We start from the raw sequence: 24,644 nt of genomic DNA, 5'->3' as shown, positions 1-24,644 counted from the left end.
CGGTACACCAAAAGGAATCCTGTACTGCCCCTATTGCCCAACTTCCAGAACATGCACTCAGAAAACTGGGTCTTCCCAATAGGACGCCTGGTGCAAACTAATGACTTTCTAAAAATCACTGCAACCCCCCCTCCCCGCCCACATGACCTGGGTTGCTGTGCGTAAGAGAAACCTGGTGGACAAGCAGAGGCAAGGACAGGCCCATCTGCTTCATCCAACCAAGTCTCTGTTACACATGCCAGGTCAAGTCCTCCATCCATGATCAAGTCATGGATGGCAGTAGTCTTATGAATCATTGACCTGGCATTGCACAGCAGCACCTTCAGGTCATGTGGGTATCCCTTGCTGATTCTAGTATCCATCCGGTCAGGACCAGACCCGGAGGCAGGAATAGTCCTCAGACAACGACTAAACCTGCCTCCTCTGTAATGACATGGTCTGGTCTTAGCGTAACTCCTCCTCCTACCCGTGATCACTGAGATCGGTTGTCCCAGTGCATCCCCACCTGTGGAACATGCCCCAGCCATTTTGTGGGCTGGGGCCCACTCCTTGGCAGCCCTGACCCCTCCCCCTAAGAACAAAATAACAACTTATACAAACAAATAAAACCAATAAAACAATACAAACAAAAAAATTTAAAAATTACAAAAACATCAAAATAAAAAAAATAATTCCCCAACCCAACCAAACATCCATCCCACCCCCACCCCCCACATACAAAAAATCCAAAAGAATTTTTTAAAAAACATTTTAAAAACACTCTGTGCCCCTCCTGCAGTAACACTGTCCTAGTGAGGCCTGGCAGGCCCTGCCCTGGGCCAGGTGGTAAGTGGCAGGAAGGAGCAGGACCCTCAGGCACTCACTCAGGGGAGTCCTCCTGGGCAGCAGGCAGCAAGCACCACGCAGTCCTTATGAGGCTTCAGGCCCCGCCCCAGGCCAGATGGTAAGTGGCAAGAGCAGGGCCCTCAAGCACTCACTCAGGGGAGTCCTCCTGGGCAGCAGGCAGCAAGCACCACGCAGTCCTTATGAGGCTTCAGGCCCCGCCCCAGGCCAGATGGTAAGTGGCAAGAGCAGGGCCCTCAAGCACTCACTCAGGGGAGTCCTCCTGGGCAGCAGGCAGCAAGCACCACGCAGTCCTTATGAGGCTTCAGGCCCCGCCCCAGGCCAGATGGTAAGTGGCAAGAGCAGGGCCCTCAAGCACTCACTCAGGGGAGTCCTCCTGGGCAGCAGGCAGCAAGCACCACGCAGTCCTTATGAGGCTTCAGGCCCCACCCCAGGCCAGATGGTAAGTGGCAGAGAGGAGCAGGGCCCTCGGCACTCACTCAGGGGAGTCCTCCTGGGCAGCAGGCAGCAAGCACCACGCAGTCCTTATGAGGCTTCAGGCCCCACCCCAGGCCAGATGGTAAGTGGCAAGAGCAGGGCCCTCAAGCACTCACTCAGGGGAGTCCTCCTGGGCAGCAGGCAGCAAGCACCACACAGTCCTTATGAGGCTTCAGGCTCCGCCCCAGGCCAGATGGTAAGTGGCAAGAGCAGGGCCCTCAAGCACTCACTCAGGGGAATCTTCCTGGGCAATGTTGCTGATTCAGGAAACGGTGGAAGAAAAGAGGAGAACCATAAAGCAAAATCACCAAGGTTAGTTTGTTTTGTTAAATTTACAAAGAAATTGTGGGAAAGTGGCAGCCAACATTCATTTATGTCTTGAACTAAATTTTATGTAAAGCCCCAGTTATTGCCTGACTGGGAAGTTTGCTGGCCTACTGTTTAACTGCTTTAGATAATTTGGAATGTTCACCTAAGAATAGATGCATTATTCATTGAATTCCACATTCCCATGAACAAATACAAATACAGGTGAAAGAAGATCCCCCCCCCTTATGTGACAGTGTGCTGCTCTAGCCTAGATAAAAAAAATTGTTGACTTTGGAAGCTTTTGTTTCCATCTTTGCTTAACCACAGGTTGTATCCCCCCCCCCCCTGAATTGGCAAACTGTTATTATTGTTAACTATGATTTCCAGCTTGCTTGTTTAAAGCAGACCATAGTTAACAATAATAACAGTTTGTTGGCTCAGATGACATGACAAGTTGTGGTAAAATAGAAGTGGAAGTGGAAACAAAAGGAGATGGGGGTGTGGGTAAGCTCAAGAATGTCTGAATGTAGCCATTCTGTTTAGCTTTAAGCTTTAAGAGTAAGCAAACTGTGAAATGGAGCCCTAATTACTAATTATTTTGTGTGATTATTTCATTATGATATGTTATTAAGAAACATCATTTTCTGTTGGACAAAGTAATATTTCCAAGTTCGGTCATTGCTCACTTTTTTATTTGGGTTCCAGGCATGTTGTGCCAGCCGGCGAACCTGAACATTAATCTGATTAGAAGGATTCCAAGATGTGAATAAAGCCTTTATTCACACTTTACAAAAAAGTAATAATTGAACAGTGAAGTATTGGAAGGCATTTGATTGTTTATTAAATTTCCCTTATGTGTGGTTATTGCTGCAGAGAACCTACATCACAAAGAATTAGGCAGAATTAATTGATGGTGCTGCAGCCAGTTTAACCTTTAAGGTAAAGGTAAAGGGACCCCTGACCATTAGGTCCAGTCGTGACAGACTCTGGGGTTGCGGCGCTCATCTCACTTTATTGGCCGAGGGAGCCGGCGTACAACTTCCGGGTCATGTGGCCAGCATGACTAAGCCGCTTCTGGCGAACCAGAGCAGTGCACGGAAATGCCGTTTACCTTCCCGCCGGAGCGGTATCTATTAATCTACTTGCACTTTGACGTGCTTTCGAACTGCTAGGTTGGCAGGAGCAGGGACCGAGCAACGGGAGCTCACCCCATTGTGGGGATTCGAACCACTGACCTTCTGATTGGCAAGCCCTAGGCTCTGTGGTTTAACCCACAGCGCCACCCGCGTCCCTTTACCTTTACCCTAATAATTGTGTCATTCCGTTGGATTCTAAAGTAATAATGTTGATACTAATAGTGTGATTAGAGCACTGGCATACCCAAGTCCTGTCCAGAATAATTTCTTTCATGTTGCCTACAAAATTGTTACAGCTTTCCATGGGAAGAACTACTTGATGACATTAATACTTTTGTTTCTCAATATCTGTGTTATTTGCTATATTTCTCTATTCCCCTTTGTGCTGTTTTGCTTATTATTTTTTTTAACTTTTGCCATTCCAAGGATATGTGTTGGGTAGCAATTAACAAGCAGATAAACACAAGGATATGAAGTATACAATAAAACCTGGTTAATCTATTTATTTAAAAAATTAAGCTTGTTTCCTTGTGAAGTCAGTCATCCGCCCAGTTCAAACAACATGGTCATGCCGTCATTGGTGATTGTAACCTTAAAGGATCATGGGCTTGCATTACTTTCCTACATGCTGATTCCTTCATCCCTTTCCTAGTTTCTTCAAAGCATGATCTCTGAATTGGCAAACCATGGTTTGAGCAAAGAAAGGAAGGAAGGAGAAATTGGCAAGAATGATGAAGCAGCATCAGATTAACGCAACTCGTGTTCACAACTGCCGGAAAATGGTTTGGCTGTGATCTCTTGAGTCTGACCACAATTAAATAAGTGAAAATACAGTGATTATCACATTGATTTTCACACATTTAGTAACATTTACACAAGTGGTAATTTTAATAAGAATATGGTCTTTATCTTTTGCCTCTAATGAATTGTGTTTGCTTTATTTGTCAAAGTTTTACTTTCGCCTCAGGATTATGTCAGATTTCCTTGCCAAATTTTGAATTTGCACAGTTGGCTGTCAGGATTTGATTGGCATTGGTTTACTTTAAATTTAAAACTCCATTAGTAGCAGGCATGGAGGCAGAGAGAGGAAATATTTTGTATATTGTTATTTTTACTGGCCTTTGAATGGCAATGGCTAAGGTTTTCAGAAAAGCCCAAAGAAATGAAAAGTTTAGTAGAAATGCCTAGTGTAGCCCAAACTTAAAGAATATCCCATTCAGTATGCAGAGACGTTTTTTAAATATTTCCATTTCATAATAGTATGATTTCCTCTAGACAAACACCTAGGCAGTGTGTAAATGAGCATACTATTAGTACTAAATAAACAACACAGGGGAAAAAGAAGCTTTATAAGCAGCAAGTCAAGGTAGGGGTATTTCCCAACACAGATATGCATTCTTTTTGCTTGCCCTTTCTATTTAAAGGTGAGGCTTTTTGGAAACAAAGATTGTGTGTAAGTGTATGTTGCTTAAAATAACATTTTGGCCCATGCTGTATAGTAATGTTGTTTTCTATCTATTTGCATTGGTTTTAAGCCATAAAACAACTGTACTTCCTAATAGCATTTCTATGTAGCTGTATTTTTTATTTTAAACTTTACATGTGTTTGAATGCATGTGAATACCACAAAATTGAGTTACAACAATCTGATTTGAGAAGTTTTGACAATGAACTGGACAATGAAATGGTTTACATGTACCAGTAACTTTTAAGTCCAACCATGGTTTAGTGTATTGTGGGTTCTTGGAGAGGAAATTGCAACCACTGTGTTCCTTTCCTAGTCCTCATTCTACTGTGAGCTAAGCCATGGTTTGCTTTGGTCATCTGAACCCAGGCTCATGGCTTGTCTTCTTCCAAACTGCTCTTGGGTTTACAGCTCAAGGTTTGCCTGGAGGAGACAAACCACAAGCTTGGGTTCCGACAGCCATGCTGAAGCAAATCATGGCTTAGCTCACAGCAGCAGAAGGACCAGGGCAAGAGTGAAATGGTGGCAATCTCTCCTCCAGGGACCTGTGCATTTGTGCTGTTTGACAGGTTGGTTTAGTGCTGTATGCAAACCAGCTCTATGTTGGAGCATGTAAGCCTTCCAAACTGAACCTTATTGTGATTCCCTGTTCTGGGCCTGTAATCCATGCTTTTTCAATAATTCATATTCCTGTATGTGAAGAGGTTCACTATAGCTAGTGCCTGGATACATCCAGTTCAACCCATCTTCTTGTACCTCTTCTTCAGTAGGACAAATTTTTAGCTTTTAAGAGAATATATGAACAACATTTTCAATTGTTCTTCTCATGACATTATATTTATAAGATGTAACATACAGGTAATGTTCATTGAATGAGGGGAAAGTCCATGTACACTTATAGTTTGTTGGCCCACAGGAGCTTGTAATACCTTGTTTAGCTTTTAGGAATCAGTTAGTTTTATATTTCTCACAATAACTGTTTGCTTTTGCTAGGCACGACTCTGAGCAAATAAATGCCTGAATTTAGACACTGAACTGCTCCCTTTTTTGCAGGTGCTTTGTTTCTTCAGACTCTACTAACTTCTAAAGAATCTTTGAAATGTGTGTGTGTGTGTGTGAGAGAGAGAGAGAGAGAGAGAGAGAGAGAGAGAGACAGACAGACAGACAGACAGACCATCTGGCTATTTAGCAATCACAAGATTTAAGTGTCCTGAGCTCTCATATGGATCAGAGATAATCATCTGTCTTGTAAAAGGCAGGATAAACTGGGGTTGAAATCCTAAGAGCTAGATCATGGTAAATGAAATGCTATATCACTGTAACCATCCAGCTAGTGTATGTGTGTAGGTGCGTGCACCCACACCCACATATGCATGTATGTCTTGCTGGTGACCTAGAGAGTTGTGGCATATGACCTTTTCATTTGCTGGGTATGTGATTGCCAGATATGGTACTCCATAGCCAGTACACAAGCTAACCAGCTTCAAACTGTAGCAGCACAAGCTGATTAAGTTAAGATGGGCTAATCATACAAAGTCTGAGTTGCTCCCCTAATAACCATAAGGAGAAAAACATGGTGGGTGGGAGGTTAGGAGAAAGGTTGAGTTGCAAATATTCTATTTAGAATCACTGCAGGACACATAATTTCCTATGGGGAAATTGGATTTTGCTGGACTGGGATTAGTGAGGGGATGTGTGGGGAAGAGAATAGCTTTTTCTTATTGAAGGGAACTAGGGGTCACAATAGGCATAGCTGTCAACTTTTCCCTTTTCTTGCAAGGAATCCTATTCGGAATGAGGGAATTTCCCTTTAAAAAAGGGAAAAGTTGACAGTTATGACAATAGGTGGAGTTCAGTAATATGGGTTCCTTCTCCATCTTCCTTCCTTGCAAAAATACAAAGTACACTTAAGCAATGTAGTAGAACTACTGCCTTGTTCCTGCCATACCATCAGTTCCTCTAATCCAGTACTGGCTCCTCTGACTGGCATTGATTCTCCGAGGTCTCAGGTTCAGGGTTGTATGCAGCCCTGCTGCCTGGGCATCTGAATATGAAACGTGCTTACCACAGACTTGTGGCTTCTGTCTTATACCTTCAAAGACGAATAGTCCTCCTTACTGCAGACATTTGCCCTCCAGCATTGGAAGTTGGAGGCAATGGAGAAGTGACAGAGCTTGTGCATCCCTGCTGTCTCTCCAAGGATTCTAGTTGAGAGTGCCTGCTTTAATGTGGTAGACTTCTGGGTTAAGGAGCTTGGTGTGGGGATATGCCTCATATTTGGAACTCATATTGATTTATTCCTGCACTACAGATATTGAGAGTGCTTTAGATTTAGAAATGTGACACTTAGTTTTTATTGCCTGAAAACTTTTAAGTCCCTTCAAAATAGGTTGCACAGACTTGATGAGAACCAGGTTTGACTTCTTACACCATGGAGGCTGCCTTAATGGACCTTCCTACCCCTCTTGCCACAGTCATCGGATTTCCTTATACCATAAAAAAGAGCCAAGAGGGCATGCAGTTGATATGAACTCTTTCCTTTATCATGGGAGTCTTACATTTCTAGCCATCTGCGACTCTGTAAATAGGAAACATGCAGTGAGGTTACCAAGTTAGAAATGAAAATCCTGCCTCATGGATCATTTTAATGAATGGTTGCAATTTACAGGTTCTTTCCCCCATTTTCATTACCACCTTCCTGCCTTAAAGCTTGTCTTCTGAATATTAATAGAACAATGTTGTGAAATATGAACCTTTCTTAACAGGAAAAAGGGCACAAAACTGTTAGACAAAAGTATTGGATTCTATTCAGTCTCAAACAGATGAGCAGATAAAGCTTAGCATGCTGTTTTCTTCTTTCCTGTTTCCTATATGTCAGAAGATGTGCTTTTAGCTGTTCCTTTGAATAGGCTCAGTGGACTTAAGCCTGTATTCATAGCAACTTTGGGGAGCTTTTGCATATTCTTATTGTGATGGTTCAGTGAAGTGTATTAGTAGAAATGGTATAAACAACAGAAGTTTCTCCTTTGGATGTGTTTTGCATGCCTTTGGGGAAATGGCATGTTCTATAGGTTCACTTCACTTTAATTTTGGAAACTTTTTGAAAGCCTTTTCCACAGGGGCTTTAAGTGTATAAAGCTGTGTGCTTCGACGTACACAATCAGAAAGCTGCCCAGTTCTGCCCTCTCCTCTCACCATACTCTCTGAAAAACCTTTCCTGAAAGATGGGGGTCTCACAAAAGGAATGTGGAATGGGTTTGGCAGTGTGGAGGGAGCAGGAGGAACTGGTGAAAATTGGCTTTAGGCAGCTCCACATTTTTCACAATTCTAAATTGTGAACTATAACGATTATTGATATTTTGTAGAGTTCCTGCTCTGCTACACCTCTTGACTTGCTCCTTCTGCTGAAGGCGATGACTGTTAATGCATAATAAGTGACTGTTCTGCTCCTGCCCTCTTTTATTACACTGATTGTCAAGTGGTGTTTCCATAGGATGAACTTTCACCAAAGGACAAAGTGCTTTTCAAGTAGTCTGTGCCTTTTTATAAAAGAGGGTGTTGTCAAACACAGTTCCTACTGATGATGTTGCAACAGGAGGGCTTGACCAAGACTACAATTGCCCTCTTTCCTTTTCCTCATGTTTGCAGTAAAGATTTATTCTGATGAATGCAGAGTAAACAATGACATTGATTCGTAAATGGAGGTAGCTTGGTAAAAACAATGGGTGTAGATTTAAACATAACCTTGAGGTAGATGTGGATTGTTTTGTTAGTACTAGTCTATTTTTTTTTTTTTTATAATAATTTTTATTGATTTTCCACACATATAATAAAGAACAATGTAACACAATATAACTTCATACTCATCGGTTCATAGCCTTTTTTCTTTGACTTCCCCATACCTCCCCATCCCTGCATCCTTGTTTAATAATTCTTTAGCAACCCTTAAGTCCGTTGTCTTAATTCCTTTTCGTAAATATTTCTTAAGTTTTTTTTTTTTTGTTTAATGCTGCAATTCTTTACTTCTTACCCCCTGACATCTTAACATTCCTCAATTTTACAGTTATTTTTAAGATATATTTTAAAATTCTTCCAGTCCTCTTCCACTGTCTCTTTCCCCTGGTCCCGGATTCTGCCCGTCATCTCGGCCAGTCCCATAAAGTCAATCACCTTTGTTTGCCATTCTTCCAGAGTAGGTAGTTCTTGCGTCTTCCAATACTTTGCCAGTAGAATTCTTGCTGCTGTAGTGGCATACATAAAGAAAGTCCTGTCCTTCCTTAACACCACTTGGCCCACCATACCCAAAAGGAAAGCCTCTGGTTTCTTAGGAAAAGTCCACTTAAGGATCTTCTTAATTTCATTATAGATCATTTCCCAGAAATCTCCCTTGGAGATTCTTTTTCATAAAAGTCCAACAAATGTTGTCAAAGGCTTTCTCCGCGTCCACAAAAATCAAAACTGCTTTCCTGTTAATGTCAACGTCCAGCAGCTCCAAAATGTCTATAATGTTCCTCACATTGTCTGACATATGTCTACCTGGGAGAAAGCCTGTTTGGTCCTTATGAATCTCTTCTGCCAGCACTCTTTTCAATCTTTTTGCCAAAATGTCTGCAAAAATTTTGTAATCCACATTGAGTAAAGATATAGGGCGGTAGTTTTTGACCTGGTTCTTCTCAGTCTCTGTTTTCGGTATAAGTGAGATAAAAGCCTCTTTCCACGATTCAGGTGCCTTTTTCCCCTTCAAAATTTCATTGCAAACTTCCTTCAATGGTTGTATCAGCCATTCTTTCAGCATTTTGTAGTATTTGGCCGTCAGGCCATCTGGTCCTGGTGATTTTCCCAATTTCATATTTTGAATGGCACCCTCTATTTCTTGTTCTGTTATTTCCTCGTTTAAGATCCTTTTACTTTGTTCTGAGATTTTTGGTAAGCCGTATTTTCTAATGAATTCTTCTATTTCTTGCTCGTTGATTGGCCCTTGTGCATACAATTTCTTAAAAAAGCTTTGAAAACAATTGTTGATCTCGTTGGGTTTGTGGATAATCTTTCCATCCATTTCTAAACTTGTTACCATATTCATTTTCTGCCTTTTTTTCAATTGCCATGACAGAAGTTTCCCACATTTATCTGCTGATTCAAAAGTTTTTTGTCTCATTTGCTTTATCTTCCATTCTATTTGTTGGTTCATGAGTTCCATGTATTGCATCTGATGAAACTTTATTTCTCTCAAAATCTCATGGGACTTTGGTTTGGATCTCAACTTCTTCTCTCCTTCTTTTATTTTTTCTAAAATTTTTTCCTTCTTTTCATTTTGTTGCTTCCTCTTAATAGAGTTTTGTTGAATTAGGAAACCTCGCATCACGGCTTTACTTGCGTCCCAAATTATTCTTTTTTCCACATCTGTTTTCCTGTTGATCTCAAAGTAATCTTTTAATGTTTTAAGGGCCTTCTTATGGATCTCTTCATCCTTGAATAGGGTGTCATTCATTCTCCATCTAAAGGAACCAGTTGTTGTTAGTTTCATCTCCATCTTGACCGCGTTATGGTCGGAGCACGTTTTTGGGCAGATTTCTACTTTTTTTGTTCTTGACGCCAGACTACTAGAAATCCAAATTTGGTCTATTCTTGTCCATGTCATTTTTGCTTCTGAGAAGAAAGTTCCCTCTCTCTCTAAAGGATTCTTTGTTAGTACTAGTCTAAGGCTGAGCCAGAATGAAAGAACATTACCCCCGCCCCGGCTGCTGCCAAAAAAACCAGGTCATCCCCATGTGAAAAGGACACCCCCAACCCCAATTTTGGCTATCTTGTGGAAAGGAAAATATTTGCTTTCACCACATTGCTATATGGGATGTAATTGTTCTGCTTTTGACAAGAGGGGATTTGTCCCATGGTCACTTCATTGTACTGGGATCCAAACAGTATGATACCAGCATCTGGTGGTATAGATACTGGAAGTGTGGTGCAGCGTACCACTTCAAACACAACTACAGAGCTGAAGTGGCTCTATTCAAGATTAGGCAGAAGAAACGAAACTTAAAACAAATAGAAGCTAAGTCAAGGAAGAAATGAGAATAGAAACACCCTGTTGGGAGTTGTTGCACTAGGAAAGGCCAGACAGACTCTGGGGGGTTCTATGCTAGTTCAGCCTGACCCCTTCCAGATCATCAGCTGGGCTACAAAATGCAGTTAGTGCCTCCTACACCTGAAGAGATCCTTCTTAAGTTTCTTCGCAGCCAGGTGTACACTCTAACTCTGTATCACCCAGCACACCTTAGGTCCTGGGAGCTGGGATATACATGAAGGGAGAGGGTCTGTATCCATGGTGTGGTGTACATTAAGGTTGCAATCCCAAGCACATTTACTAGAGAGTAAGCCCTACTGACTTCTGAGTTAGCATGCCCGGGGTTATGCAGTAACACAGTTCCAGGAATTTGGAAGGCTGTACATTAAAATGCTCACAGATGGAACGGAAATTATTGGGCATTCAAAAATGGTTAAAATAATAAATCAGCATGAGAGAACTTAAAACATCTGGCTTAAAATGAGTATAGTTTCTAGGTAATCATTCTGACCTAAATAGATGGTTGAATTAAGGCCAGTCCAGAAGTTACATGGAAAGGCTTCTACGTGAACTTGTTCTGATTGTGAATTACACCCAGTGCTTGACAACAGTTTTATGAACTGATTAATGATCTGTGTTCTGTAGGTGTGGGTTTCCGCTTTTCCTGGCCAGTAGTACTGTTAGCATTCTACAAGTGCTGCATTCCTAGAAAATTAGGAAAGGGTTCCAAAAGGAAAGGATTGAGCAGCAAACTAAACAAAGTAAGAGCTAATATTCCTTTTTGAAAACTGAATCAGAAGTTATTTCTGTAAAACACCAGTCTCTTTGCTTTTTAGTGTGTCCATGAGACTTCTTCATATCAAGCATGAATTGAATCACCTAACCACCACATAATTACTCGTTTTGTACAATTGTGACATGTGTCAGAAGCCACCCTGTGAACCAACTCCCATTATATAAGTTAGGTAGTTATGATATGCATGAGCTGGTCAAGGGATTTCCTAATAATCTAGGTTTGTTTCTCAGTTCCTTCAAAACCTGCTAGGCTGACACATCTGCAGCTGCAAGGCAACCTCTGCTTCCCTGCCACATTACTATTAGTATTGTTATTAATTTATCTAGGGTTGTATCCAGTGCTCCATGAGCAGAGGAACTCCTCCCCCCTGCACCCCAAAGTGTTCCCCTACCTTCCAGAGGTGCTTTTGAGGGTGGGCGGGTGGCTGGCTGGCTGCATGGGAGAGGCGAGGAGGGTTGAAATTCTGTCCAACAAGTGGAAGTCTCTTGTGCTGATGGAGCAGGAATGTTGGATTACTGCCCTAAAATTATCTCCTGCCTTTCCTCACAAAGGAGCCCAGAGGCACAAGCACAAGGTGATAAAATTACAGCTTTAAAATAAAAATGTATTTAAACATTTAATAACATCTACAAACATTTAAAAGCATTGAGAGCATCTAAAAATGTGCCAAACAGCTACGTGTAATTTCAAGGACATCAATAAAAGTTATCTTTCAGTATTCAAATGCTTGGGTGTACAGGAATGTTTTAAAGTTTTTCCTAAAAGTTAATAATGGGGGAAATAGATGCACCTCACCAGAGAAAGCATTCCATAGACATGGAATTGCCACCAAGAGTAGATCCCAGCAGTAGATCCCAGCAGTAGCAGCACCAGTAGGGACTTCCCTGCTTATCTTAGAACCTAATATGGTTGTTCCTCAGGAGGAGTTCTTTCAGGTACCTGGGTCCCAAGCCATTTAGGGCTTTGTACACTAGAGCTTAGAATGCAGGTGGCACTATGGTCTAAACCACAGAGCCTACGGCTTGCTGATCAGAAGGTTGGCGGTTCAAATCCCCACAACGGGGTGAGCTCCCATTGTTTGGTCCCTGCTCCTGCCAACCTAGCAGTTCGAAAGCACATCAAAGTGCAAGTAGATAAATAGGTATAGCTCTGGTGGGAAGGGTAAACGGCGTTTCCATGCGCTGCTCTGGTTCACCAGAAGCGGCTTAGTCATGCTGGCCACATGACCCAGAAGCTGTCTGCAGACAAATGCCGGCTCCCTCTGCCTATAGAACGAGAAGAGCGCCGCTACCCCAGAGTCGGTCACGACTGGACCTAATGGTCAGGGGTCCCTTTACACTAGAGCTAACACATGGACTTGTGTCACCTGTGCTGCCACTGCCTGTTTTATCACCCAGAGCTCATCAGAAAACCAATAGTTATACCTAAAGCTTTAATGCTTTTGAAGAGCACATTTTTTGCTTTCATTATTTTTAACTGCTTCTGAAGCAGGACTGATTTTATTGACACAGGGCCAACCAATCAGTATTATGCCAATCCAGGCTCAACACTGAGTGGGGAGAAAGGACCCCACTTAACCTGGGGGATAACACAGTATACAGGAATCATAAATGTGAGTGTTCTACCAATCAGTGTCTAGATGCAACCCTTGTTATGGGATCCTCTCAAGGGATCAGTCTAGGTGGCTGTTTCCCTCTTCAGCCACTGTGGAATAATGCACACAGCTTCAAAGACAGCATTATTCTGACTCCCAGATGCTCAGAATTAACAACAGGCACTTGGCTATCTGAGCACATTTAGCAGAAAGAAAGCTATATTATGCAGTGCCAGTTAGGAACTGCAGTTCTTTTGGGGCACTAACTAGGAAATGTCTGACCATTTTAATCATTTGTATACATTATACATGTATACATTGTATACATTTGTACACATTTCCCTGTGTGTATTCGATCAGCTGGTCTTGTGAGTTGGTACCACGAAACGTGATGTTTCAAATATTAAAGTTAAACAAGGTTGTATCTCCACCTACAGAAATCTTTCAAATGTGTTTGCAGGTGACTAGAATGCTGGATACCCACAAGTCAGATTTCAGCTTCTCCACAACATGTGTGGACTATTAAAAGCAGGATTCACGGGGAAGTAACAATAGCTCTACATCCAAATCATAACAGCTGCATTTTAAATATACTTTCAATGTATTTTAGTGATTACTGTCATTGAGGCAAATGTTGTCTAGAAGTGGGAATGAACATTCTATTATGGTATTGGTTTGGCTTAGCACACCAGGTCCCATTTCATTTTTTAGAAAGTTCATACTTTTCTAGTGGCCAAACATCCCCCCCCCAAAAAAAAAGTTATCTTGCACATAATTGACTGAAATCTGTCTTCTTCTCACTTTAGCATAGCAATGCAAGTACAGTGGTACCTCAGGTTAAGTACTTAATTCATTCCGGAGGTCCGTTCTTAACCTGAAACTGTTCTTAACCTGAAGCACCACTTTTGCTAATGGGGCCTCCTGCTGCCGCCACGCTGCCGGAGCACAATTTCTGTTCTCATCCTGAAGCAAAGTTCTTAACCCGAGGTACTATTTCTGGGTTAGGGGAGTCTGCAACCTGAAGCGTATGTAACCCGAGGCACCACTGTAAGTGTATTTTAGAAATACAGTCTAAGATTGTTATAATGTTGCCTATATTTTTTTCTCCGTTGTAGAACATTTATAGGGGAGAAGTAAATAATCTAGATCATCTGTCAGATTGATAATTAACCATTTGTTCTGTAGAGACTGGCTTACTTTTTCTCTATGTGGTGTGTGTTCCACATAAAATTTCAGCAACTTAAAAAAAAAAAATAACAAAGCATTTATTTGTGGCTCCCGAAACCAATGGAATAAGACAGCACTGGATTCTGGCAACAGAATAAATCATATTACAGCTTTGTTCTATCATCATAAGTCTGGGATCTCCAATTACTATTTGCAGGAGAAATGGCCATGCAAGGTTGTGTTAGAATGGCAGAAACTGCTTCTGATCCCTGATAAGATGCAGGCCATTGTGAGGAAGCTGGATGACTTTTCTGAGTGAGCTGTTTTGTTACATGTGTTTGCTGCTTATCTAGATCTTTTCATGCTGTTCTGGTATATGTGTTGTCTTGCAAAATGATTGATTAAAGAGGAAAAGGATTACCACACTACAGGATAACTTCTTAATAAGATAATTTTTAGTTTTAAATGTTATCTCCTCACCTTTATGTCCTCAAATAGCACCCTTGGCAGCAAATAGAAGCCAGGCAAGGGGGATTCTCAGTAGTATCAGGGATTGCTTTTTCTTCAAAAGTGCCAGTTTCAAAACACCGTTTTGAAAGCATGAATAACTTTTAAACAACTGCATATTACCTCCATGTTCATTTGTGAATCCACTTTATTCTGCTTTCATTGTAGCTTCTCCTGCCTCAAATGTTGCAAGCGCCTCAGGGCAGGAACCCTGTGCAATCAACACTGATGGCCCTCAACTAACAATTGCAATGATTAGCAATATCGCAACACACTTGCATATTTCTCTGCAGTGCAGAGTTTCAGAATACAAACGATGTTTTAAACAAAAACTAGAGAAACATGTAAGAGTTGCTTCCATTCAGTTTTTGCTTCCTGTCTATTTTACTTGCATGATTAAAATGGGTTCACATGGTGATCTTCTCCTTGATTAGCATGATGGGCTGTAAAAGTGTAAAAGAACCCGTGTGTGTGTGTGTGTGTGTGTGTGCCACCCCCACCCCCTGCTTCCCAACAGACCATGAGTAGAAAGAGTCCCTTGAGACTTGGCGAGTAAGTCAGGCTGTTAAGAACCTGTCATTTCAAACAAAGGCACCTCCAACAAGCAAAATGGCTGAGAGTTATTAGATGCCTTGGCAGATGTTGAACTTGTCTGTGTCATTAATTTTGCCTTGGGCAGCTTTTCTTGTAGCAGCAAATTCCAATACATCACTCAGCTTGTGATGTGCAAATGCAAATAGACACACTTTTATTTTACATGTTATGTTTTTGAGATCATTTTATTTGAAACTGTAATGCCATGTATTTCCTCCCTGGATAAAGCTAAGCTAGCCATATACATATCCCCTATGCATTTTTATGTAAACAAATGGCAATGGCAATCTGATAAGCCAACAAACTAGATTAGGGCTTCTTATTAGATAACATAAGACGATTTGCTATGAGTAGTTATTATGGAGTTGAGAAGCAAAAAACTGGAATGTCAGAAATATTCTTTCATATTCACATTATATTGGACCCAAGTTTAAATCAGGGAAATGCCTGAAATTCTTTACATCCTGATTCCCGATAAGAGAAATCCGCTTTAAAATTTCTGCAGCTAAATGGGCTGAGCTAAGTATATTTGATTGATGAGAGGAAATTAGAACAATACCAAAGAATATAGGTATAGCGATTACAATACAATTAAACACCAGAGGTCAGGATGTCTATTAATGCAAGCAGAGCTAAATACAGGTGCTATATGAGAGAGAGAAACAGAAAAAGAGAGAGAGAGAGAGAGAGAGAGAGGGAGGGAGGGAGAATGTCATACAGGTCCTCCCCACCTGATTGCCCCCCTTAATCTTGGCCAAACACCAGGGTTTTGTTTGGTTTTTAATGAAGTTTTCCTGAAATATAGTGACTATTACTGACTACTTGAAAGTACAGTAGTCGGGTATTGCCTTGTACACAGCTCAACACACATACAAGAGAAGGAGCATGGAAAGAAGTGGTAACACACCAATATAAACCAGGATAGCCATATTGCCCAATCAACTACTCTCAAGCATAAGAAATAAGATCCCAGATGATGTAGAAGCGTTCTAGGTCCTCCATCTCTCTGGAGACCCAAAGTTTATGTGTTATTCTTTTCTGCAATAGCCAAAGTCCATAGGTTTTCATACCAAAAAGACAAATGCTGATTTTTTAAATAAAAGTTTTGCATGGCAGGGGTAATGAAATCCTATCTGCAGTTAGCACCCCATCAAAAGTTCTGTTTTCTAAAATTGGTTGAAAAGATGTGTCATATTATTCCACCTTACCCCTTTTGTAGCTTACTTGCGGTGATGGAGAGTGGTAAGAGCAGCTTGGCAGTTCTGTGCTGGTTTTAACAGCTTCAGCTTCAGCAGGGCTATTGCAATCTGCGCTGTATGAATTATCTGTATAGGATGAATTATTGTAACAATTACAAGGCAACTTTTTCCACCCTGTAAGGCTCAATCTAGTGGTACAGTCTTGTTCTACAGTATTTTGCATTTCTTGGGTGGGCTGGTGGGGAATACAAAAAAATTCAGAAATCACTAAAAGTGTCCACATAGGAAGCTAAAATAGCTCTTCAATCCTTTATCAACAGCATATATTGGAGAAGCAATTATAACCTGTTACAATGCATCATTGAGTCCAATGAGTTTTTTAAAAGTTGTAAGGTCTAAAAACCAATCATCAGTTTACCTTGCTGGGTAAATGACTCATTTCTTAATGCATTGTATTATTTTGATAGGACTATGAAACTTTGGGTTACTGCTGCATTCTGAAATAAGGAGCTTTCATTGTTGTTAAAGTTACTGAGGGTTAAAGTAATTGAGGGCTATTGATGGTTACGGCTGAATTTTTAACATTCTAAAATAAAAGCAAGAATCTGTCAAGTTTGACTATGCCTAATACTATGCTGCACGATAACTTTAAGGACTTTATATAAGAAATATAACATTCCATCTGTGGTTTGGGAAGTTGCTTGTTTATCTAGGCGAACTATATTAAAATGAAGAAAGTTAAAGTTATGCATTATTAATTAATATATAGATGTATATTTTAAAGACACTGAAGTCCTACCTTTTAAGCAAGCAAACCTTTATTCAGCAAGCCTTTTAGTAGCTTTCCTATGGCACTTTGGTGGTAATTCAGGAATGCAGGGTCAAACAACAGCCTAGTCATAGAGTATTCCCTGAAGGCTTAGAGGCATTATGGCAGGCTGTCCAGGCTAATCATTTCAAGCGGCCCATGGAAAACCACTTTCTGGTTAAGTCTGCATCATCCTGTTCCACCAATGGAAAAAATTGAACATGAGGAGGGTGTGTAGCTTGCAGACAAAAATATATCCAGCGTAGCACAGAATCTGTTTTTAGCCCATAACTGCTGAACATTTTGGAGACTTAGACACAGTTTCCTGGCTTACCAGAAGCAGAAAAAGAAAGGGAGAGTCTGTGTGTATGTATGCTAAACGGTTCTGTGACACGTTTGGGGAAACGGACTAGAGCAGAAGCTCTGGGCAGCAGAGATTGGGGTAAGGAATCTAGTGGGACACGCAGTCTGCTCAATAAGAAAAGAAGTTGTGAAGGGGGAACTGGGCAGAGCGGTTCTGTTTGTGATTCTTGGCTTTGAAGTTTTGCTTTCCTTTCCAAACAGATTAAGAGGGACACATTTCCCTTTCAGCAGTCTTATGAGCGACTTTGCTGAACGAGCTAGTGGTTGCCGTTGAGTTAGCTGCCGTTGAGTTAGCTGCTATTCAAATTGTCTTACAGTTTGAAGAGTAAAAGATTTATTTTCTTACAGAGAAAGATTTCTGCAGTAGAGCTTTTATCCTGCCTGCATACACTATGACTAATCTGTAAATAACTCTTGCTTGCTCTCTTGGTTGTTTTTCCCTGAAATTTACAGTGCATAAATGCATTGCTTAACTGTCTGAAAAATTACTTTATTGTTATTCTGTATTACTTATATATTAGATGAACGCTTCAGGTCTGAACTTGCTCCAATATTGACTTAAGTAACTTTTTTTTAAAAAAAAAACAAAGTATGGATGCTTCCTTCTCCCCTCCCTCCCCACCCACCCCTGGCTAGGATGGATCTTTAGGCTATTGCATAGCTTTTCAGATGGAATGTTATTCATATGCCACACAATACAACCATTCTAATGATACCTTTACAGTTCCAAATGATAAGTATCTGGCAGCTGCTGTTGGAATCGACATGCTACAATAGATGGAGCCTTGGTGTGATCCAACAAGACATATTTTATGTGTTTATGAAAGAAAAATGCTACTGAAAAAGAGGAAGTGTCTTTATTAAGAGTGCTGATCATTATTTCCACTAGAAGGGAATTGCTAAGTTGATATGCCTCCCTTGGTATAACTGGCATCCTATTCTAAGCCACTTATTTTGAAATAATTGGCTTTAGTGGCATTTGGCATTTTGTTCCGGCTTTATTTAAAACTAGTTTATTAGTTACAGGATAGCTCTGAATGGTCCCAGAGTAAGCTTTTTGTGCAAAATCAAGAAGGACTTCATGCAGCAATAAGAGCACCAGTGGTTTATCTCAGTTCAGTGGCTGCTCTGGGCCAGCACTGGCATTCAAGGCCACATCAGCAGTGATGCAGCAATGAGCGACACCACTGAAGTGTCAGGCAAAAGCATTGGCTTTGGCAGAGGAAGTAGTTGATGGGCTGGGAAAGAATGTTGCCAGAAATACTTAAGCACCCTAGGTAGGGAAAGGAGAGAGTCTGTGACTAGGAGCTGCAGTATGTCAAAAGAGCCTGTGACCATTTAATTCAGCTAAAGGAAGGTGAGGTTGTGTTTTCTATCAGAAAACTAGTTCAGGAAAAGAGCCTGAAGGAGTAGGCACTTTTGTTTCTAGTCCTAAAAGTAGCCTTCTATGTTCGTAGAGTTTGCTGTTGGGGCAAGTTGGTCTTCATCCAACTACCCAAGGCAATTGGAGGATGTTCATTAGGCATGAGTGGGAACCATGATTCAGGGCTTTGCAGCAGATGGTGGCTGTGTAACTATATGATAAGACTAGAATGAAAATGCATAAAACCCCAGTGTGCACACAGGCATAATGGAAGCAGTGTCATAGTTGGATGGGTTTTGCACTTTTTAGAGGAAAGTGGATCTTTATAGTTGGGATTGCCTCACACTATTATCATTTCTACAGTACACTCTGCTGTACAGCGTACTTCATCCATCCATCTATTTGCCTACCTTATGGCTGTAGGTACCTTTATCAGGATACCAGATGTACAGGGATTTGGGGCTCAGTCTCCAACATCCAAACCCAACAGTCTATCCACTGCATCACTCTATTAACCCCAGTGACATGATATGGCATGATTGAGGTCTTCACTTTCTTTTTGTTAGATCGGTTCTTATGCACTATTAATGTTCATACCTATCGACTGATTTGTGTTCATGTGATAACTTCCTTCTAATTCTAAACTGCAATGACTTGGTTGTTTGCAATTAGTACTGTTGGTATGTGCTAATTTGACAAACCTACATTGGAACTGATGGCTGACCACAAAGTGTAATGCACTGGTGTGTCATTTCCATTATATCCTTTTCTACATCCCAAATTGAGAGGGTGCAGCGGAGACAGTAGGCAACAGCTGCATGTCATGTGAGTAATCATGCTGAATCTTGAGTATACCCAGAGGACCATTTCCAGGAAGACTGCATAGTAAAGTTGATTCCACATGATTTTAGTCTTATCTTACAGTAGTGCAAGGAGTGGTGATTTGAATTTGTTACTTACTGTGACTACAGAATCAGAAGGTCATTGCTATTGAGGAATAATTAACCTGGAAGATAAGGATGTGATTTTGCACATGTACTAAAATAAAGCGAGATGAGTGCTGCAACCCCAGAGTCGTTTGCGGCTGGACCTAATGGTCAGGGGTCCCTTTATCTTTACTTTACTAAAATAAAGTAGTCCACATTTAATCTTCAAAATAGAACACATGAACAAGAAGTGTCTACAATTGCACTCTGCAATGTGCCTTTCTTTATTTATTTTTGAGATTGCTGTTTATAATTTTTAGGCTGCTGATTTGTGGAACGTATGTAGATTCTTTGGTTTCAGATTTGGCGAGAGACCGTTCTATAATGGTGTCAAAGTGGCATTACAGCTAGAATACATAAATCATGCTTCCAGTTGGAAGAACTGAACCCTTTAAGACTAAATAGGAATATAAAAATCATAATCATTTGTATTTGTGTGGCTGCTCATTCCTTGAGTTTCTTGGTATATAATTTAAAATAGTAAATCTGCCAAGAATATCATAGTAGCATTAATTTGGGGTGTGTGTGTGCATGTGTAGGCATAGGAGTATTGCTAAGATTGTAGCAATCAAAAGCTCTGCTTTTGGTTTGCAATAGCATGTGACTAAGATGCCTGGTTTTCAAAAATGCAGTAAATTATGCCAGGAAGTCTTCTGTGAAAGAGCTGAAAACTGTTATGCACACATCTCCACTCAGTTGCTAGATATATAAAAAAGTCACGTGTGGCCTTGGCAGAAGGCGCATGAATGTAATAATAATGTAAGTGATTTTGTCCTCTTACATTTGCAGTTTTACTTTTAATACAAAGTGCTCAACTTGACAAGGAAATATACTATATCCTTGTGCGGCTATCCAATAACATAATTTCCTATTGAATATCCTGCTAATGCAAACATCATGGTCATACATGTGCATGAGTTATTGACATAGGATTGTGATGATAGAAAAGCTGTTGTGAATATAGGGAAGAGCCCATCTAGTCCAGCATCATTTCTCATAATGGCCAACCAGATGCTTATGTGAAGCTTGCAAGCAGGGCATGGGCACAATAGCACCCTCCCTGCTTGTGTCCCCCACCAGTTGGCATTCAAGACCCACCCTATTTCTGTGGCTGAGATTTGTTTTAACTATTTTACTCCTAAATTTTAGATTGTTGTAACCCACCCAGGGACTGTGGACGAATTGTGGGTAATAATAATTATAAGAATACCACCTCTGATACTGGAGGTCTTGCACATCCATCATGGCCAGTAGCCATTGACAGCTATATCCTCCATTAATCTGTCTTAACTCCCTTTTAAAGCCACCCAAGTTGGTGGCCATCTGTTTATCTTGTGGTAGGGAATTAAGTGTGGGAAGAACTTTATTTGGCTGTCCTGAAACTTTCCACATTCGGCTTTATTGGTTGACTCAGGGTTCTAGTATTATGAAAGAGAGAAAAATCTCTCTAACCTCTATTAGTATTAGTATTATCGTCACATATTTATTTATACCCTTCCTTTTTTCATGGTGGCTTATAAATAAAAACAAGGTGAATAACTTAATACATCCTTATCATGTCCTGTCTTACTCGCCTATTTCTAAACTAAAACACTTCATATATTGCAGCCTTTCCTCACAGAGGATTTGTTCTAGCCTCATGATCATTTCGGCTGCCGCACTCTACTGATTTGCAAGAGCTAAGTTTATGCCATTTTATTTCACATCACAGCAGTGCAGTGCAGTGCAGTAAAATAACATCAAGTTTGTAAGAGGAATAGGTGGATGTGTTTGACTCGCTGTGGAAAAACCCATTGAACTCTATGGCCATTGGCCTTTAAGAAGCCAGCAACCTTTTTTTGCAAGGGGGGGGGGCGTGCACTATATATTTCTTATAAAATAGCCTCCCCTTACATTTCCTCTGCATTTCCCCCCTATGAATTATAAAATTCAAGGTGTGGTTACACTTTTACATTTTGTTATTTATTCTAAACATGATCCATTTATATGATGTCAAGATCCCCTAGACCTTGAATCCATTTGTTTGAATAATGTAACAAAAAAAGAAACCAATTGCTTGTGAATATTCAGGTGCTTTGAATGGTCCTACCTGGGACAGCCCCCCCAAATAAAGCTGAATCTGCTGCGTGGCAGAACCCTTGAAATGACCATCAACTGGATGGTTACTGGGTTGTGTCTGGGATAAAGAATTGGTGACAATAAACAGAATTCACTGACTTTATTAGGACCTAAGAACCATAAGAATGAGCCTCAGCAAGCCATAGCTTATGCTGCCCACCTTCCAGCTGTGTTGCAAGGAGGTATTCAGGAGATTTCATTTCTATTTTAGATCATCCATAGCTTGTTGTGTTGTTCAAATGTTCAAACTCAAACAAAATAAATTCAGGCTTAACTATAGTGTGTTGAAGCTAGCCAACTTCAGGCCAAGTTTATGAATCTAGATTATTTCAATGTAACCATAATTAAGTTAACCACAGTTTAGATTTTGGATGATGCGCTGAACCATGGTTAATCTAAAATGGAAATGAAAACTTCTGATCTCACATTTGTGGCTCACTGGAAGAAGAAAGGGGAGTCGAGGAGAGTGCAAGCCTCACAACTGCAGCTCAGTCATGAAGAGATGTAGCATGCAGAAATTTTCATTCAGATAGGAATGGGAGAGCCCATTCCTTGAAAGTCTGGAGAGCTACTGCTATTTAGTGTAGGTAGTACTAAGCTAAATAGACAATGGTCCAACTCATTATAAGATAGAGATAAAGGAATGCCTCTGTGGCAAATCTAGCCACAGTGAGACAGCCTAGCGTATGAATAAAGTGAAAAAGTTATAAATGATCATGCGTTTATTACCAAGTGTAATCAGGACTAAAACACATAGTTTTAAGTGCTGGCAAGCTCTTGTGTTTGCTTTCTGCTGTTAGGAAGTTGCCTTACATGATAAGAAATAGTGCTCCATGACAGTACTTTTCACATGCAGTGCTTGTAGCCTTAACTGTTCATTGTGCTGAGTGTCAGCTCGTTTTGCATACCTGCCTTTGATAGATGTATTTATTAACCATCTTCATTGTATTGGTGTACAATGGAGGCTGTATCACTGGCTTAAGTTTGAAGAATTGATGCTGTTATACTGAGGTCTATAACAGCAGCTTGCTTGCCACTTGCTCTGTTAAAAAGGATTATTCTGTAAGTGCACAATCATGGTAGAGACCAGATGGTCTTTGACTGATTCTTCAGACAAATTGGGCTTCATGTCCTCTTATAAATAGAAATAGGCTTCTGAAAGTTGCCTTGTGAATGTAGTTTATGTTCTTGTAACTTTGGTTCTGAATATAAATGCTCTCATTGGTGACTCCTCTGTGTTTCATTGGTCAATAGTCCCCTGGAGATTTCCATTTACACGGTAACAAGGGGCATGCGAAATTTATGTGGTTTTCCTTCCAATCATCACTGTTGTTTTGTCTGTATCTTAGCATTGTGCTGTGCCTGTTACCCAAAACGTGCTTTATGTTGGTGACATTTATACATTGAAGCAATTAGTACTTACAAAGGAGGGGGTGTCATAAATATTTTTTTTTAAAGTATTTTTTGTTGGTGTAATAAGATTGAGTCACAGCACTTTGTATCAGAGTTGTACAGCTAATTTTCTATTAGTGAAAATGTTCATGACTTTGTATACATTGATATTGTAGGGTATAATCTGGAAAGTCATTGTCATTTGTTCGCTGAGCTTCCAATGTGGCTACTTTGTGTCAGTGCTATAGTAAGGCTTCATTAACCTGTAGATTAGTGATTTATCTGTTTGAACAACAAGTTTGTGTAATATTATTATTTTTTTGTAAGTTTGACAAACATTACACACATTACAATAAAATGTCTTCTTTGTTTTTTGGAAAGCGTAAATCTCTATTCACCTTTAGGGCACATGTTCTTAAAATACTTAGGGCTCTACAAACATAGATTCTAGAATGTACATTAGATAGCTGAAAGTTATAAAAAGAAATAAGTCTCTTGTGTGCTTTAGAAATACAAACCTTATAGCAACGTTCTATGATGCTGATCTATTTACTTTGAAATTCAGCTTTCTGTCTGCTCTCTGAATAAGTTTCTATTAGAGTCAGTTTCTCAAAAGCTGCTTTTGTCCCTTGGTGTCTGCAACGCCTGGTGCTTTCCTTTTGTTGTTGTTACTTTTCTGGCAGATCAACCTTAAAATACAAACAGAGTTTGCCAGCTGGTAGGATGAGTGAATTACCCAGTGGCCTTTTACCTCTCGGTCACAGCTGGAATTCAGATGGATTGTGGATTGAGAACAACAAAAGCCCCACAGAGATTTATCAGACTATAATTTGAGATCCAGCTATTAAACATAAAACTTTGAACCATATTACAGCACCTCACTTGATGGTAATTTTAATTGTAATACTCTGCCTTGGGATACTTGGGCCTGGTTCAGATGTAATGCCTAGCATGGTTTGGCAGTATATGAATGTGTCCAAGTAAACTCAAAATTTCAGGCAGATGTAGTTTGCCCACAAACCCACTTTAGACCATGGTTTGTAATCCTTGGATGTGGGCAAGTTTGCACTAACCATAGCTTGTCTGGCTCCACTGAGGCTGCAAACTGATTTGCCAAGACCCTGAAATTAAGGGAAGGAATATGAGCATAGAAGGCGCACATGAGCACAAGCCGTGGTTTTTGTGTTAGCATGGTTAAATCATTTGAAATAATTACTGCTACGTTAATGGTGTCTAAAAAAGCATTTTATAAAACATTAAATACAATATGAAGATGTGTGTATTAACTTGACTGAGGCCTTACCCAACTTCTTGTTTTACAGGGATTCATGTGGAATTATGTGGGAAGCTTGGTGACCAGCTATCAAGATAATGTCAAGGACACAGACTGGTTATTCCATCTACATTTGAGTGATTCTTCAGGTTTGTCTGATACAAAAGTTTTCATTTTGAACCAGGAAGTGCTG

At 40.4% G+C, this 24,644-nt stretch overlaps 1 protein-coding gene across 3 annotated transcripts in view; it reads left to right on the top strand.

The window, feature by feature from the left end:
* The first annotated feature begins 1,569 nt into the window (after positions 1 to 1,569).
* TIAM2 (TIAM Rac1 associated GEF 2) overlaps positions 1,570 to 24,644 on the top strand; it is a 104,340-nt gene continuing 81,265 nt past the window's right edge. For 2 of the 3 annotated variants that reach the window (XM_079971485.1, XM_079971483.1), the window contains exons 1-2: positions 1,570 to 1,632; positions 24,501 to 24,600. The gene's annotated coding sequence lies outside the window, so the exon portion shown is untranslated. Of the gene's footprint in view, positions 1,633 to 17,237; positions 17,399 to 24,500; positions 24,601 to 24,644 lie in introns of those variants that run through there. The other variant, XM_079971484.1, reaches the window with a different exon arrangement.

Source organism: Podarcis cretensis, assembly GCF_951804945.1.
Source record: "Podarcis cretensis genome assembly, chromosome: 3".
Classification (NCBI taxonomy): Eukaryota; Metazoa; Chordata; class Lepidosauria; order Squamata; family Lacertidae; genus Podarcis; species Podarcis cretensis.
The sequence above is the reverse complement of the archived record's forward strand: the minus strand, read 5'-3'. Positions and strand labels throughout refer to the sequence as shown.